The sequence below is a fragment of the Ixodes scapularis genome, unplaced genomic scaffold (assembly GCF_016920785.2).
Source record: "Ixodes scapularis isolate PalLabHiFi unplaced genomic scaffold, ASM1692078v2 PGA_scaffold8__174_contigs__length_109621045, whole genome shotgun sequence".
Classification (NCBI taxonomy): Eukaryota; Metazoa; Arthropoda; class Arachnida; order Ixodida; family Ixodidae; genus Ixodes; species Ixodes scapularis.
The window spans coordinates 89,941,539-89,958,426 of NW_024609883.1; positions in this window are offsets into that span (position 1 = coordinate 89,941,539).

The following is a 16,888-nucleotide window of genomic DNA, read 5'->3' on the forward strand; positions in this document are numbered from 1 at the left end:
CGAGCTGATTGGTTTCACATCACGCGTGCTATCGGCGAGCTATCGCGGAATGCTTCGATTTGGCTCCCATTCTCTGGATGGCGAAATGCTCGTCCTACCCAAGTCCTTCAACGGCCTCAGGGTCTTAACGGAACGCAGCTTAGCAGTGGCAGCTTAAGGTCGCGCAGACCCTCAGCAAGGTTATCGCGCGTGCAGAAAGACTACACATACTATTCCCATGATGCATGGCGACAGTGGAGGTGTCCCGGAACTGGCTGATGACATTGGCCATTATGGAGAGAAACCGGGGCGGAGCAGACGATGACGACTTCTATTTGGAAGGAGCTGCCTTTGTCCTTACCCGCTATCTCTCCCAATTAGGGCGAGCAGGAGTGTCATCTGCTCCTCACCCAGTGTCTTGCGTTCGAACGCCGGACGCCGGCGTTCGGCGTGCGAACGCGTTCGTTCGGCGTTCGAACGCGTTCGGACAAAGGTAGCTTTCCTTTGCGTCTGTCCACCACTCCCTTCTAATCAGACAAAAACTGAACTAGGTGGCGCAAGCTACCGCCCATTATAAAGGGCGCAGCCTTTAACATCCAACCATCCTCGGCACTCTGACGTCACCGCGCGCTCTGATTTCCTCCTCCCTCTCAGTTTCCCTCCGTACTGGTTTGTGGACATTGCGTGTTCCCTTATCGGCAGGAAATCGCGCCCTACTGTCCCAATAAGAGCGGAAACACCGTCGTCCCCCTCCGATGGAGTTTAAAGGTCCCCCTCGAGATTCGGTGAAGACTCTCTCCGCAGAAGCATCGGAAGAAGGACCCTGATCTCCATGGTCAATGTTTACCGTGCGGGGGAGATTGGAACACGGTTCGAGACACAAAATCGAAGCCCAGAAACCTGGAGGATGCGTTGAGCTACACAGTGTATAGATAGCAGATGATACACCTTGGAGAGCAAGAGGTTTCGAGTGTCTGTTCGCGGATATCAGACGTAGTATTGACACGGCGACGATTGGCCGTGGGCGTCTCGAAGTGGCCGCACTCTACATGGCTTGCGCAGACGTGACGCCACCGGCCATTGTAGAAGCTTAGATGCTGAGCGTGTACCTTTCGGAGCTCACATCTTGCATTACCGCATTTGCTTTTCTAGACAAGAACAAGTAGCAATGTCCACCAGCATGATGTGATGATGTCATGTGCAAGAGATGTACAGGGCGAGAGATCAATTAAAATTGGGTTTTTCGTCCCGCATTAACAAAATACGCACCGTAGAAATTAAAACTCCGTGAGAATATAACGATTGCGGTGGTGATAAAATGGGGAAGTTTGAACACGTGGCAATATTTGGATTAAAAGATGCAAGCGAAAAACGAATTTCCCTCCGAGCCGGTCTCCAACTGAGCCTTATATTCATCAAATTTAAATTAGAGGTTCTAGGCACGTGTAATAAGTGTGTCAGTGTCAGGGAAAACACTTGTAAACAAGAAAGAAACAATATCGTCTTTCTCACTGACAAGATTTTTTTCACTGAAATAAATGCTACATGCGCCCACAATCTCAAATATCTGTACGACGCAAATTAGGCTCAGATAGACGTCGGCTCATGCGTAGAGCATTTTTTTTTTACTCTTTTGATCCAGCTAACGTTATCTGCTCAAACTTTGGCGTTTTATCACCACCACTAGCGTCACTTTCTCACGGAGTTTTACCTCTCTGCGATGCGTTGTTTATTCATACGGGCCCAAAGCGCCGGGCTGCATTTTCGCGATTTTACCCTACATATTTGACTTGCATTGACCTCACATAGGTGGCAATTAGGATAGTCCTGCTCCTGAATACGTGCCTAAGTACAGCGTACATTTCGCTCATTTTAGTTTGTCTCTCTCGTCAAGAACAAGTAGGAAAGACCTCGATCATGATGCGGTTTCGTCACGTCCAAGACACGTATTGGATCTACGAGGTGTGAGAAAAAAGTTCTGGGATTGCTTTTGTAGCGTAAAAAAAAGATGGCAGCAGAGTGATGCGCGTTCAGCAGTTGAAGCCAGGGACCTTCCTGCGTCATTATGCCAGAGGGCGTCGTCTTTCTGTTAATATTTGGAACCGCGCTACACGATTTTGTTTCACCACATGCACGAGCATAATGGCGATCTCTCCATAGACTGCAATCCAAAGTGCGAGCGAACATGAATTTTACGCCAAACTAGGCAAATATAAAACAGAGACCTCTGAAATGATTTAGGAGGTTTATGTCAAACAGCAGTGAGGTGTGCGAGGTATTTTGAGTGGCACTGCCGTCTCAAGAATGGCAGAACGTGAGTGAAGTCAAGGAAAGGTCGGATAAGGTCGCCCTGTATATTACTTTTCGTCTTCCTGCGATGTTCTGCCGTTCATTAAGCGCGATAGAGTGCCACTTCAAACACCTCGCAAAAATTACTGCTTTTTGACACGAGCCTGCTGAATCATTTCAATTGTATCTGTTTTATGTTTGCCGAGTTTGACGCAGAACTGATGTTCACTCTTGTTCTGGTTTGCAGTCTATGGTGAAATCGCCTATGTGCATGCGCACGTGGTCACAAAAACTCGTTTAGTGCAGCTCGAAATATTCACACAGCGACGCCGAACTTCCCTTTCTTCGACTGCTGCGCCCGCATCACTCTGCTGCTGTCCTCTTTTTTTACGCTGCAAAATCAGTCTCGGAAGTTTTTGATCACACCTCGTATAACTCCGTAGAACGTTCAGTAGTCGTCATAGTTGAGTCCTTTCCTGCAGGGCTGTATCATATGTCTTTCTAAGTCACTTCATCCAAGGGCCATTCATCGGGGCATTTCATAAAATGCATACCTCGTTCGAACAGCGTTTCAGAAAGACATACCATCGACCTTTCGTGTCAGATTATCTTACACACTATCATTCGTTCTAAATTGTCTTTGGATGAATCCTGTTTGGAATGAAATATAGTAGGCATAAATTGCCTGAGATAAGCTCTCTATGGGATGAAGTGCCTGGGATGAACGAAGTGAGGCGTGGCCCCAGTGCTAAGCTCGTGCTCACAGTGAGATTTCTTAACGCCCTCCCGTGTATTACGGACCGCCATATCATTGTCATTTCTAGAAGACAAGGCCTGGGGTCTTATTCTGAGCATGCGCTGTGGAACAACATACGCTCAACTTTGGCACCTAGTGAGTACCAGCTGCGACATCATTCATACTAGGGCAGTGTCAGAATGTCCTCTGGAAAGAGTGATCATGCTTCCACTTTTTTTTTCTCTTGGGGTTCAGGAGGTGCATACCAACGTGCCTTCTGGACATGCGCCAGCTCCCCTGCGTTCCAGGCATTCCTCAAGATGCTTTGCCGAGTCGGGACATGTTCTAACGGTGTAAAAGGCGGGGGGGGGGGGGGGGGGGGGCGCACAGAAAAAGAAAGAAAAAAAAGAAACGGGATGTATTTTTTTGTATTAAATATTTTAAACGGAACAAATGACAGCGGGGTAATTTAGGACCACTATATACTCCGCTTCATTTGTACGACGGGCCGCAAAGGGCACCACGAGTCATCCTAGCTAATCCATGCTCTGAACGTATATATGGCGCGACAAAGCGTCCCGCGCGTTGCTGCTCTCGTCCAGAATGTCAGGTCACGTGTCTCTCACACTCCATTGGATTGGCTGCAATGACTCGTAGCGTCCACTGCTGTCCATCCATAAGATGAAACGGTGTAAAACCACACAACAATAGAGCCACAGAAAAGGAAAAAAAAGACATTTTGCCAATGAGAATTCGTCAACCATGCCGATATATATATATATATATGAACATATCATAAGTGTTTTGAATATTGTATGCGTGCCGATGCTCGAAGTAGCCTCTGCGATCCGAAAACTGAATCAATGAAGTGGCATTCTTGAAGGCCACATCTCAGCTCAAAGTTACAGTGGTCGTCCCGCAAAGCCAGGCTGCTTTTATCCGCTACCTATTATAATAAAAAAAGTGAAGTGGATCAGGTGCCGTTCTTACGTTGCATCGTTAGCTGCGTGGACGGCGAAAAGAAAACAGAAAAACAACAAAGTTTCTGTTTTTCTGTGCACGAAAGAAGAAGAAAAAGAAATGAGGAGGGCAAGTTTACCGTTGTGTATTACTAGCGTCCAGGAAAGGTCTCATTTTTGCAGAGAAATAAAAACGTAATCAGTTCCCTTCTTGGTTTCTTTTCTTTTTTTGTTTTCTTCCACCCCTCTTGAACGTGATGTGCACTGTACTTTCAAGTATCGGCGCCTTTTAGCCTCAAAGAGCAGACGAGATTCTTCCGTTTTTGTCGTTTTTCTTTTCTGTTTTTGTTGCTCGTAGTATTTTTTTTTTTTTTTTTAGTGCCGCCGTCCTTTATCTCGAGCACGCGATGCACGCGTTGCAAGCGCAGCAGGCATAAACGCCACGCAAGCGGCAAAAACGTCTCGCCTCTTTCTGATCTTCATATATGTCTTCGGCGGTGTCTGATGGCGGCTACGATGAACTGTGACGACGGGCGGGCCTGTCGGCAGGTGTGCCACAAAAGCCTCGTTGCTCGAGTAAGGTCTCAGTGTTGCTAAAGCGGCGCAATATGCGTAGAGAGTGAGGGAGAGGGGCAGACGAGATCGCGCGGGGACGTCAGCACATTAGCTCCGGTCGAAATGATCACTGAGCAGACGCTGCCATAGCCTCCTAGATACTGACAAAGCCTGGCAGATCGCCACGCGAAGTGGCCGCCGAAATGGAAAAGGTGGAGCGGAAGACAACGAATGAGAGGAGAGCCACGTGACTGGCGCCCCGCTGCGGCGAGACGCCGAAACGCACTTCTCCCCAGCGAACAAGTGTGTTTCGAGTCCTCGCCGCTGCAAAACCTGTGCGCTGACGTCCAGGTTCCTTTAGAGTTCCTGTATTGACTCCCTACGGGAGCCAGAGTTGCGCGTCTGTTTTCCACGTGCCGCTTCGCCGCTATTCGCCGAGATCCGATCACGTGAGGAGCCGGATCAAGTGCCGTGCAGGAAAATAGACACGCGCCCCGGCGTACGTTCCCCTGCTTTTGAGCGCGGCGCCGCTATTCGCCGAATTCAATCACGTGACGAGCGGGATTAACATGCCGTGCTGGAAAGACGGCGCTACGGATATGAACGCGCTACTCTAGCTCCCGTAGGGAGCCTATACACTCCGTGCGGGAACTATAGGGGGCGCTTTGAAAAACGCGCGCAGCGCCGCTAACGGAGGAGCTGGCGTTCGACTGTGAGGCACGTTCAGCAGCCTGGGGCGCCTTTTTGCATGCCAAGCTGTGGCGGCGGAAGCGCGCACGGACGAAACTTTTGCTTTTTGAGCCGATAAGTTGAGGGTGACGTTGCATGAGTGCTGGGGCAGAAGGGCATTTAGCTGTTCTCCACTTCTTATATATTGAGTTTGAGTCGTTATTAGGGGTAATTTCTCTAGTTGCGGCCGAAAAAAGAGTTGGAGCAATTTTCTGAAAAACAAGACGGCCGCCACCTTCATTGCTGTGAGTGGGAAATTTATTTCGCTCGTCGCTGTAAACCTAGGACTGCTGGAACGAGGATATTTGGAGGCGAGTGAGATGCTCACTAAGTTTGTGCACGAAGAGTGACAAGTTTCTTTAAGACAGCAGGTGTGAAAGTTAGCTTTCTAACGAATAAAGAAAAAAAGCTGTACGGGATATCCAATATTGGACCCAAAATGTTGTGTTATAGCGGGCTGTGCAAAGTGCAGATTTGGGCACAGAGGTGCTTGGACTTGACAGTAACATGACACAGCACTTATTATACAAAAAAAAAAAGGTGGCATAGGGAAACCAGGTGAAAATTTGGTTTGGGCGGCGTAACTCAATGGGAACCGGTTTTGACCATGAAAAGGCTGTCAAGAGAATACCACTGGTCGGGGGAGGTGGAGACTTTAGAGGTACGAAGGGACTAGTAGACTGTACTTCCAATTGAAACAACTTTACGAAAGGTGGTTCCAAAGCCCAGAAAACAAAGTTGTCGGCCAAAACACGGTTTGGCCGTCAAGGGCTTTTGCGGTCAGCTGTTGTGTAATAACCGGTTGTGCGAGGAGCTGATTTTCGGCGCACAGGTACTTTGACATGACCGTCACTTGGCACAACACTTATTATAACAAAAAGAGTTGGCATAGCGAAACCATGTGGAAACTTAGTTTGGGCGGCGTAACTAAATGGGAACTGGCTTTGACCGTCAAAGGCTGTCAGATAATACCACTCATCGTGGGAGGTGCACACTTTACAGGTAGGAAGGGACCAGTGGACGGTACTTCCAGTTTGAACCACTTTGATATAGGTGGCTCTAAAGCCGAGAAAAAAAAATTGTTGTCTACAGAACTCGGGGTGTCAGCGTTTCCACATCCAAAAGGAGGCTGATCAAGAAGGAAAGCACACCACATAAACTTCCATACTCAAACGTCGATTCTCCAGTGATTCCGAGTTTCATTCTTGTTTTCTTTAGATTTATATTTATCACTTTTTTTGCCGTTTGAATCTTTCTTCATGAAGAACAGATTGCGTGCCATACTTGTCCGGAAATATCATCGACACGTACGATGGGGACGAAACTTCTTTGGAGGGCATTCCTCCAACGAAATTGGCACTGCATACCCGCAAATGTGGGATGGCATTTCAGTTCGTCCCATCGGCGCTGGCACATGTAGGCGTTACTGGTACGAAAACAAACGCAGAGCGCAAAGCGGCAGTGTAGATCAGCCGTGCCGAAACAGTGGCAGACATGATCGGGAGACCAAATTTCTCGCGTCGTACGGCACGGCTCCATCGTTGTCGCAGTCCCACAAAACATCGGCGAGGTGAAAAACTGTGAAACTTTGTCTCCACGAGATACGACGCATAACTATTGAAGCACTTAATGACGCAGCACAGGCAGCACTTCATGCTGTGAACCCGGCGCAACCGCACCGCTCAGACTTCAATGCGTACCAACGTACGTGGCGTGGTTTCGGTTTCGTTTTCTCTGGCGTTCTCACTGCCTACCTTCGGTACCGGCCGCGCGGCGGCGCGCCGGTCGCGTCGCACGGAGTGTATACAAGAACTCTAGGTCCCCCCTATAGAGTGCCTTCATATACACACGAGCTTTTGCTTGAGTGGTGACGTCTCAGCCACTCTTCCGGCCAATCGTTTTTTTTTTTTTTTTTAATTTAATTTTGAAGTGCACGCAATCCGGTGTCACTCAGCTTGAGCGCGTAGCTTTGGTTAATGCATAGACGCCATTTTACCGCCCAAGTCACGCACCGAGTGCGCCAGAGCGTCATGCGCTGGCACATTCAGAGCAATAATGAATGTCTTCACCCTGAAAAAGACAGACATGTAGGCACCCTATAGGTTCCCTGAGAAATGGCTCAGGGAACCTATAGGGTGCCCTGAGCCATCCCGGTTCCCAGGTCCAATTTCTCCCGTACCGCTACGTAGATCTTTGATTCCCGTTGCGTTTCGTTTTTCCTTTCTGAAGCTTTTTCTTCTTTTTCTTCCCCAGACGGCGGCGCCGGGCATGACGAATTTCTCTTGCAGCTAACTGATCTGCTGCGGGAGCGTGCGCGAAGCCTTCAGCCACTCCGGTCGTTCGGCAGTGGTTGTCGTAAGTTTCGTACATTTCAATAATGTAATGGTAATTGAAATCGGTTACTTTTTTTTTGAGTAACGCGCACAAGACTGCCTATTGCAATTTTTTTTTCTGTAGTTTTTTATACCTGCATTAAAAGTTTTATCAAACAGCTATCAAGCCGCTCGTAAAATTTGGTATCGTCAGGTCCCCGCCAGTAAACTAAACGTCGAAATGTGGTTGTCGGGGTGTTGTATACACGGGACAAGGCGTGTAAGTACTCCACCCCGTATTTCTAAGAGTCTACCCGCATACAAGACAAAGCCATAAGGATGCACTTTTGACGCTGCTTAACTGGCCACATCAGATCCTATAGCCTTGGCTCCTACCGCACATTAGCTGAAACGAAGTATAATATCCTGAACTTCGTCGAGTGTCGTTCCACTCTTCGGTTGCATCTTTTTTTTTTCTTTTTTAACATGTATGGCGTAGTACTTGTCTACGTACGGCGCCCGACGTTCGCGACGCTCCATTCAAAGCGTGGCGGCGCCGGTGGCATGCCCCGATCAATCGCGAGCGTGACGCGAGGTTGGCAAGGCGCACCCGCCTGAGCGATGCTCGCGGCGCCTGGCGCGCTGCCACCGCTAATTGACGCGCCTAATTACGCTGGGTTCAACCGCACACGGTGTAAACGGAACGGTTCATCGGGAACGAGACCGAGTTGTACCTACCTGCTTCCGATATCCGTACTCTTAATCACCTCAAGAACAAACAAAAGAAAAAGAAAAGATCCGTTTGTTTTTGGAGCGTTACTGGTATACTCCTCTGTGTGCGAGGCGAATGAAGATAATATGCGAGTGAATTTTAGGTTAGCGTGCCATTATTTTATCAAGATGCATGCACGTGTTTCGAACGCCCGAAGTATGGTTTCCTCCTCCGACAACCAAATCTTGTAATGCCCGTGTCCCACTAGAACGACAGACAGAAACAAACGACAGTGACAAGCCTCAAACCAGAGTCTTTCGCGACTTCAGAGGCTTTGTAGAATAAAGGAGGCTATGCTCAAACAGGAGCATCATGCACGCAAGGGTATCTTTGGCAGGCTTGAAATCGCTTGTGCTTACCTCACGAGCACCGAACGACTAAACGCCTGCCAAAGGTACCATCACGGACATGCTGCATGGGCTTGAGGCTTGTCGCTGTCTTTTGCCTCTGTCTGTCGCTCTAGTAAGACACGAGCATAAGAACTACTTCGTGCTGCGCGCGAACACTGAGCAAAAGTTACTTTGATTCTATTTTGTTTCTCGGTGTGACAACTAGTATAGCCAGGAAAGTGCTGGTTTTCTTGAAGCGTGTCTAATGAAACAGGAAGCGGAATAGAAGGAAGAGGATACAAATAAATATATCTGTGCGGAAATATATATCTTTTTTTTTTTTTGTCATTCATTACAACCCATCTGCGTTTTAAAATAGTGCACCGCACCTCTCCGGGTCCCCAGATCAGCTTGAGACGTCGCACTGCGCATGCGCAGGAGGACATCTATATATGCCCAGTGCGACGCCCCGAGCTACTGGGGTCACCCAAGGCGTTTGAACGCCCCCCCCCCCCCCCCCCCCCCCAATCTTCTATTCTAAAATTTGTAATACAAGCCATTCCACACTCCTTTTAACCTCAAAAAACAATCAGAAAAAAAAAAACGCCTTTTTTCGGAACTTTAGTAATTTGTCTCTTCATGCATTGAATTAGAATATATGTAGTTGCATCCTACTTTAGCTTTATGCTAGTTTATTCAGACGTACACGTTTGAAACATTGGAAGCATCGTTTATTCCCTCAACAACCAAGTGTGGTAAGAAATATACTTCTCGCAACGCATGTAATGTGCTAAACTTGCATTTTCTTTTCTTTTTTTTCCTTGGCGTTAAGTATAGTACGGCGAACAAAAACGAAGCAAGTTAGACGGCCACGTGAGGTCGGTCTGCCTTTGAGGTGCGGTGACATTCGTTTACGCCCTAGACGAGTAATTTGGCCGGTGCTGTACAACCGCTATCCTTGAGTCTTTTTGGCGTGTATTATACGCAGTAATGATACACGACTACAGGCCGGAACGACGCTCATCCAGATCGGAACGAGCAGGGGTGGGGATGGAGCCGAAGATCCCCGTGGGTTTCGTAGCGCTTGGTTTCGCTTCACGTGCTCCGAGTTTCGCGGAAATTAAGAACCAGCTGACACCACCTGCAGGGGAGTGTTGGAAAACTAATTAAATCATTAAAACTATTATATGTTTTGTTTCGATATTGCGTAAGCTTTGGTAATTATTTTCTAAGTATTTTGAATAAATTATTGTCTCAGTTCATTTTCTTTTTTTTTATAGAAATTGCGCAACAGTGCTACAATTTGAACTTGGTCGAATTCTAGCAGAAAGTTGGAAGGTTCGGCGAAACCAGGTTCGACAAATTTCGAAAAAATTTGGCCATTTGCCTAGCCGATACTGTGTGGCCGCTCGCGCCTTTGTAACGAGAAGGCGGCCCGTTCACTAGCGCATACACGCGCGCGCCCTTCCCGAGAGTGAACAATGCAAGGGCACGTGCGTACAAGATGAAGGAAAGCGGACACGGCCGCTAAACGGGGAGTGATGATCGGTGTGCGGCGTAGTGACTTTTCAAAAGGGGGAGTGGCTTCCTTCCGCAATTCCGTTCATGGTCGTCAAACAGAAAAGACAAAAAAAAACCGTTACGCCGTGTGTCGCAAGTCGCCCTCAGTTGTCTTCTGTCAATGGAACCCGCTTGTCAGGAAGGGGGCTCTCGCTCACTTTCTTTCTTCTGTCTGTCTGCTTCTTCCTCGTTCGCTCTTGTAGATACCTGCGTTATCCACGCGTCGTACGCGCGCAGAACTGAAAATACACTGTCGCGAGTCGCGTCAAACGTTTCGGAATGTAGGAAGGCAGACGTTAGAATAAGTGTAGTGATTCGCTTAGAGTGTTAAATATGCTTAAAAACAAAAAAAAAAAAACTGTGCGACCATTTTTTTTTTTTTTTTTAAGCATTGCGCCGACAAGTTGAGGACAAGAAAGGAGACGAGAGGGCGTGGGAGATGTCAGAACATTGAGCTCTGGTTGGAATGATTCGTGAGTCAGTAGACCTTAAATTATAAGCTGCTTTGTCTGCACTGCGCTCGTGGAATGCGTTAGAACGCGGAACCCCGTCGTCCGGAGGCCGGACTTTTCGAAAGACATGCCCTGGCGTCCTCATTCTGTCAGTGACAGTGGTGTACTAATATAGTCAGTTAAGAAGTTTCCGCCGTATTGGATCTCGTACGGATGGCTTTGCCCGAGAGACGATGGTCCCGACAAGATGGTGCTTGTGTAGACATCATAATGTACAACTCGAGGACGCATGATCTAGATCTGATCCACTGGAAGTATACATGTATGTGATCTAGATATATGATCACGCGTATACTGTCCGTATATCTTTCGCAGGGTACTCGATAAAGACCCTTCGCTTTGTGGGCTTGCTTGTACGCAATGGGAACTTTTAGCAAACCGTTACCGTGTTCCGCGTACTACACTACACCACACTAGAAGTTAATAAACCGAGACGAAAACGGATGCCTGTTCGGCATTCAGTGGACATTGACGGTTTAATGTAAAAGTTATCTGGAAAAAGTAAAAAAGTCATTTCATGGTCCCTTTAAGTGTTCACCCAGGCGGGCGCTTAAAAGCATATGTGTTTCAAAGGCTCAGGTAGTGCGGTGCGCGGAACACGGTAAGGGCTTGCTTAAAGTACCCTATAGTGTGTTGGTGTGTAGTCGATGACGGGCTAAGAACCCGGTAGATGCGTGCTCCGCCTCCTCGAACGCGAACTTTCTGCTTTTGAAACTCTTTGTTTGGCAAACGAGCGCATGCCGGAGGCGGAGCATGTGCGAACCTTTTTCATTTTTATTTATTTTATGCAACAATCAGCGTTGTGCAAACGCGACAGACTATTTTCTCCCTAAAAAATTTTATGGCTGAAAAAAAAAATGCAAATTGCTCCGATCACGTTCTACGGCAAAAGTAGTCGTACGAAAATTTTGGGCGATGTCCAGAAACGTAACGAGCGGAGGGACATTGAGCATAAATTGTCGTTATCTTGCCTGGCGTCTCAGCGCCGATGACGCCTTTTGTAACAGGCAGTTATTTTTTTTTTTTTTTGTTTCCTGTTTTTTTCGTTCGTTGCTTGCTGAGCCATCGATTTAGATTCTCTCCTGTTTATTCATTTCAGCCGTGATGCCTCGGGAAGAATTTAGATTGAAATGCACGTAAGCGTGTAAGTCATTTCAACTAGGGCTGGACAATCGTCAATTAACATACCTATTAATCGATCAATGTTTTAATTGCGATGAATTATTTTAATCAGTTAATCGGTAAACATTTCAACGACCAAAAGAAAAGTAAAATTGAAACGCTTTCGCGACGCAGGCGTGGCCGAGTGCAGGAGTAGGAAGGGCAAACCTTAAGTTCAATTCTGACCTAAAGTAAACTGTAGGGGCCGGATGAGTAACTGCAAACAAGTGCAGAAGGTTAGTCGTGTCCGGGTTACTTCAACATGGTGTGAGTGTCCGTGTTTAGCGCAGCAGACGAGTACGCTCGTGCCGGAGATTATCAACGAAACTGTTTGCCTCTGCAATTAAAGTAATAATCTCTGTCTGTGAGAGTCTTTGAATTTTTTTCAACTTAACATCGTGCTTGATTCATAATACAAATTTACATTGCGTCATTTATCACTACTGTAAACGACTTAATTTTCGCGGGCTAGATTTTTTGCGAATCGGGGTGGCATGTTCTGTATTTGCTACCGTGTAGGTTGACATGTTCGCGGGATCTTTTTCGCGAAGTTCGCGAAAATTAGGTTCGTGCAAAAATTACCTAAGTCGTTTACAGTATTCAGCAGAAGCAAATACGTGTAATTTTTACCTTTTTAAACCGACTATTTGAATAATTAATCGATTAAAGATTCACCTTACAATTTCTAATCGACTCTGAAATGTTCAGAAATCAGACCATGGAGACAATTTGAGTAGATTCATAGCAAACAAAATAAAGAACGATAGACATGGCTGAATGAACTGTAGGATTCATTATAAATAATAGTAAGTTTCCAACCCCCCCCCCCCCCCAAAAAAAAAAAAAAATAGTGCCAGGGTCTGGCACTATTTTTTTTTTTTTTTTAGAAGTACTTTAGGCTCAGGGCTCACCATCATCATGTTCGATATACACATAAGCTCGCCTTAAGCATTACTTTCTTTCGTTACCCGTACATATTTAAGTATAGCCTCACATGTAAAAAATATATTTCAAACAAGGTGCGTAGGTCCATAAACATTTCCCTAGACTATGAACACTTTTCTGGTGTGCCTTGCAGAGTTCAGAACTTCCGCGTGGTTTGTCCTTGCGCACAGTTCGTCTATCGCCTCCTTTCTCGACGTTTCCTTTTATCGGTATATCACCAATGTTAGCTCTCAGAATTCGCTCAGCTCTCCTCATGTCTTCGTCCCAATGTCCCGGTAGAAGGGTCGACAAGAATAGGAGAGGGTTTAGCCTTGTAGCGAGCGCTGGCTGGCAACGGACAAAGTGGGCAGGACGCCAGGGTTGCATCTTTGTGTTACTTGTGTGAACGCCGAAAACGTCCACATAGAAAAAGGGCATTTTAACAGAAAAGCTGCATTATTTTGTTTGTTTGTTTGGGGGTGTTTCTGGGAAAGACAATTGACGGGACGCCGCTCACTGACGTAACGTCCGAGCATGATTTAACGTCCCGGATGTTACGTTTGGCCTCCTTGTGGGGAAAAAAAAAAGAAATTATATGTGTGTGTCCGATGAACATATGAGAACACGTAAGGTCGCGCAAGCACCTATATGTGCCTTAAATAATTTATGTAAAATAATTGCGTCGCGTGTATGTGAATACAGCCGGAAGTTAATCAGCCCCAATGGCCGTGTGGTGCCTCCGCTGTATAGACGAGACATTTGGCCAGTGCGGTACAATCGCCAGCCTGGGGTTTTTAACGAGCACCACACAACCGTGACACACGACCGGCTCAGGCAGGTTCGATGCCCAACCAGATCGAAACGGGCAGGGGTAGAACCCAGGATCCCTGAGGTCTGCAGCGCGAGCTTTCGCTTCCCGTGCTCCTCCGAGCTGCTCTGCGTTACCACACTCGGTCACCGCTACCCCCTATAAAATAATAATAATAATAATAATAATAATAATAATAATAATAATAATAATAATAATAATAATAATAGCATCCACACAAGGAGGAAACACGCCTCATACATTGTCTGCGGACAGTCTTTACTACGCTCTGTATGAGAGGTGTCACCGACCTTTTTTTTCATTGCGTCATTTTATCAGCACGTTCAGGCAGTCGTCTCCATAGGGTGTTTCATTGTCCCCGAAACTATACACACCGCCGTTCATCGGGATGTTTTTTTTGTGTGTGTTCGGCTGGCACTTGGAGAACCGCGGCGTGTCGCCGAGAGACTGACTACCTAAGCCGAAATATAAACTCTGAAGGACACACGTCGGAGTCTTTTCCCCCGTAACCTCCACCGTGCGCATTTCGTTTCCAGTCTCAAGGTTTTCGACCGATTGAGCAGATAGGGCAGGTCTTCCTTCTTTTTTTCTTTCTTTCTTTTACTTGCACCGACGTTTACCCAGCTCCATCGCGCTCGCGGTGCAGGGTGAATATTTTCCCCTATCGCATTTTTATCGCGCGTCTTTTACACGTTTTTGCGGCGCCTGGCTCAATCTTGCGGCTAAGTAGCGAGCTTCGAGCGTTTGTCGTCAGCGTTTTTTTCTTTTTGTGCAGGACGGCGTATGCTATATCGTGTAACGTCGGCCTTTTCAGCCCCCTTCGAAATAACCCTGTTTAAGCGTATCAGCTAAGCAACCCTTTCTTGGTCGTCAAAACGTTTTTTTTTTCTTTCTTTTTTTTTTTAGCGGTCACGATGTTCAGCTCGAGTATCATATAATATGGATTGCTCGCACTCGTTCAATCCCCACGTTTCGATCTTGAGGAGCATCGTGCTCTATACCTGAGCGCGGTCGTGTATCACTGTATACCACGAAGATGGATGTTAAACAGCTTATACTCCGTTTTACACCAAGCACAGGTAGTGACGCGATGAATCCAACCAAGCAGCGTCAAAAGTGCACTGTCATGACACATGTCGTCTTTGTGCTTCCGCTGTAAACGGCTCTAATCGAATCACTCACCGTGTAATGCGCCTCGATCCTGGAGCCTTCTTTAAGGCATGTTCACACATGCAGCGGAGCGCTACAAGCATAGCGCCAACCTCGCGCTAAGCGCGTGCTGACGGGTGCGTTCACCAGCTTTGTATCGCAGAGTCAAAACTGTTGCTCATGGCAGACGATAAGTAGCTGACGACGCGTGAGGAGCGCTACATCAGCGCTTCGCTGCATGTGAGAACCGGCCTCTACGACGCCTGGTTGGTTTTTTAGCCGGTGATACGACAACTATAGGCAATTTTGGTGAGGCTTGATTCACTCCACCGGAGCGTAACCTCGGCTAATATCGGACTTCGAGTGAACCGGAGGCACCGTTGCCTGTTTCCTCCTCCCCCATGCTGAGGAGGATCTTCTGCCTTGCAGAATCTCGAGTCTGGTCGTCGGCGTCAGACGCAGCAGACGGTATACGAGCTAATGGACCAATCGAGCAGCATTTCAAAAGCGCGAGTCACTGGGCCCTTTTCTTCTTTTATGATTGGTTCAACGATGATAGCGACGACGAACTCCATGGCGGTGTCCTTTTGACGCTATCTCATTGGTACCAAACGAAGTATAGTATAGTGCTGTGCTGGCATATGCTGCGCTCGCCCCTAAGCTGATACAGGGAGGCGCTCGTTCTGCCAATCATCGTATCTCTCTCTCTCTTCCGTCACGTGATCGGGTTCTCGGCTATATTTAGGCGCAGGGAGCTGCGATCGGGTGATGAAAGGGAGGCAGATATGTCCCGTCTACACCGGAGACACCGGACACCCATTGGGACAAACTAACGGTCTCTACTCGGTTCTCAACTTCTTATTCATACTAAGGTTTTACGAGAAAAAAACAAAAAACACGACGGGTGCGTGTAATATTTTATCCTTGTGTCTTTTTTGGCGTGAAACCCCAGTATGTGTCTAAACAAGTACACCACTACGACCATGCATTCCTACCAGTTTTATAGGTGTTACCGAAAAAAAAAAAAGTTGTAGGGTACGTTTCTCGTTACTTGCAAATAAAAAAAACGCATTACAGACCTTCAAGATAAAAGAAATGCGTTACCATCACCGTTACAAATAAGATTTAACGAACGTTACTTTTCCGTTATTCGGCAATTGTGAATAAAAATGTTTTATTCTTTTGACGTTACAGACACGCATAATCGCCGTATTTTAAAAAGGTGCCAGTGTTTGCGTGGGGGAAAAAAAAGGCAAAATATTGAAGGTTTGCGGCACGAGTCCAGGAATTCATTTAAACACAAAAAACAATTTGAATGTAAATTATCTTAAAGTTTTTTGTAAGAACGAATAACCAGTAACGTAATTCCGTTACCCGTTACTCGAAATTAGTAACGTAAGCTCGTTTTCCCTTAGCTGTCCTGAAAAAAAAAAAAAAGGAACGATTTCGTTACTACGTTACCTTCAAAAAATAAACTCTTTACCGGTGACGCCGTTACCCGGTAACGCATTACCGCCAACACGAATATCTACTCATTTCTTGAAGAGAAAAAAAGATACGGTGGCGCGAAATGCGTATTGAACAAAGTACGTACTATAGGTATAGGAAGATAGCCACAATAAACGTTCATATGACTTGATTGCAAACGATGTGTGCTTAAGCTCATCAAGTTATCATTCGCTGCACTACTTTTAGCATCAGATATCTGAGCGTCCTATCATTCGTCAATTGAAACCGCAATAACAAGATTCGCTTTCGTTCCAGGGATGTATTGTGCGGTATTTAGCTTATGATATATGCGGCTCGCGTAATGAGCGATTGTTGAAATAGAGTATCTACATCGCGTGTTCAATTCCGGCCCCTATGAACATTGAACACTGCTCGCTACTTGTCAAGTTCACTGCGAGCCTAAATTTTTAAACACAAAGAGCAGCACGCGCGTACAATTTTTGTATAGTAATTTTTTTTTAATGTTTTGGTAGTGTATAAGCCTGCAAATCCTCTAGTTTTTTTTTTTTTCGGGTTTAAGTGCTGCTTTTTAGTAAGCAGTGCGCTCGTCTCTAAACAATGTGAGCGAAAATTCGGGAATTCCA